Below are 2,317 nucleotides of genomic sequence, written 5' to 3' on the forward strand. Positions count from 1 at the left end.
ATTTCCCACTAAAAGAAATCAGGGCTTCTTGGAGAAGTGGCCAATTTCAGAGCAGAGTAATTGTGAGAATAACTCTGGAATTTTTTAATTTTATTGGGAGGGAGCAGAACATATGGAGGGGCTAAAAAATGATGGAGATATGTCAAAAGAACTCAGAAGCAAGCCTTTGATGCTTATATTAGTCAAATCAGAAACAATTTCAGCATCTAAGAGAACAATGACTACAGTAGATCATAACATATTGGCTATAAAATAATACATGTATGCACACAAATGTTAAAAAATATAAATGACTACATATATATACAAAATGGCAGAAAAAAGAGAAAGTTTTTTTTGTTGCAGTAAAATGGCAAATAATAAATGTAGAAGGAATTCTAGGGTTAGACAAATCATTATTTTGCAGCAATTATACTAATGTTTTCAGACAAACATCAAAATAGATACTAAAACCCAAGGGTGAGTTTGTCAAGGGACCGGATATTTATGCAGTCTCAAGTATCTTTTCATAGATTACTTATTAATTACAAAGGGGAAAAGCTTCCTTTACAGAATAAAGATACGGCAGATGTCAGTTTAACCAAGTGATCAGTGTTTACATCACTTTCATAGGACAGATTGACATCATCACATTGAAAAGGAAAAAAACATCACTTCTGTGTTATTTTTGCTAAAAATATATGACCTAAATTTCATTATGAAGAAACTTAGGAAAAAAAACAAATGGAAGGACATTTTATAAAACAACCTGCTTGTAATCTTAAAATGAGTCAATGTCATGAAAAAGAAAGACTGAGAAACTGTTTCCTATCAGGACAATTAGACACAATACATCATCTTGCCTTGGATTCTAGATCAGAAAACAAAATGCCATAAAAGATAGCATTAGGACAATCTAAATATAGGACTGTGTGTTAGATAATACTATTATATTAATGTTAATTATGCTGAATTTGAAAATATGAAAATATGAGTGCTCTTAGAAGATAAAAATTGAAATATTTAAAGGATTATGATGTATAAAACTCAATCTCAAATGGCTCAGTAAAGAATAAGAATAACAATATTGTTATATATAGTCAGAGAGAATGTGCATGAAAACAAATACCACAAAACGTTAAGTATCAAATGTCCGATTTCCTTAAGTACTAACTTTGACAGGTGATATCTCTGACATTTCACTTCAACATTTCTTATTTTACTTTTATTGTGAAGGCACATCCTCAGTCTTTCAAATACATATTTTGGCTTGTGATTATCTTTCACATTTTTTTAGAGCAATTTTTGTGAAACCATGGATAAATCAAAAATTCATGTTATTTTCAAATATGAATTCCATCATGGAACCAATGCAGTGCAGACAGCTCTAAATATCAATGAAGTGTTTGGGAAGGATGTGGCTAATGAACACATAATAGGTCGATGGTTTGAGAAGTTCCATTCTGGTGATTTTAATCTTGAAAATGGGCCACGTGTGCAACCTGAAACCAAGGTGGATAGTGCTGAGCTGAAAGCTGTAGTGGAAGTGAATCCATTTCAACCTACATGCGAATTAGCAGCAAGGTTTGACGTTACTATTCCAACAATATTGGACCATTTGAAACAAACTGGCAAGGTAAAGAAGCTGGATAGATGGGTACCACATGAATTAAATGAGCGTCAGAAGACAAATCATCTCGAAGCTTGCCTTTCTTTGCTGTCATGACATAAAGACAAACGGTTTCTACACTGTATTGTTACATATGATGAAAAATGGATTCTTTTTGACAATCGCAAGCATTTGGCACAGTGGTTGGATAAAGATGAAATGCTGAAACATAGTCCAAAACCAAATATTCAGCAAGAAAAGCTAATGGTGTCTATTTGGTGGTCCAGCACTGGTATTACCCACTACAGCTTCATGAAACCTGGTCAATCCATTACAGTGGACATCTACTGCAACCAATTGGATGAAATGATGTGGATGCTTGTGACTAAGCAACTGAGATTGGTCAATAGAGTCAGGCCAATCCTCTATGAGACAACACTCAACCACATGTCACACAAACAACACTGCTCAAACTACAGACGATGAACTTGGAAAATCTCTGTCATCCACTGTATTCACCAGACCTTGTACCAACTGGCTACCACTTCTTCCAGGCTTTGGGTCACTTCTTGCAAAGAAAATATTCAATTCTCAACAAGGTGTAGAAAATGCCTTTCACGATTTCATTGCCACTCACTCTCCAGGCTTCTTTCCTGCTGGCATGAACAAGTTACTGTTAAGATGGTAAAACTGTGTCAATAGTTTAGGATACTTTGATTAATTGCACTG

The sequence above is a fragment of the Propithecus coquereli genome, unplaced genomic scaffold (genome assembly GCF_000956105.1).
Source record: "Propithecus coquereli isolate 6110/MARCELLA unplaced genomic scaffold, Pcoq_1.0 Scaffold41, whole genome shotgun sequence".
NCBI classification, from domain to species: Eukaryota; Metazoa; Chordata; class Mammalia; order Primates; family Indriidae; genus Propithecus; species Propithecus coquereli.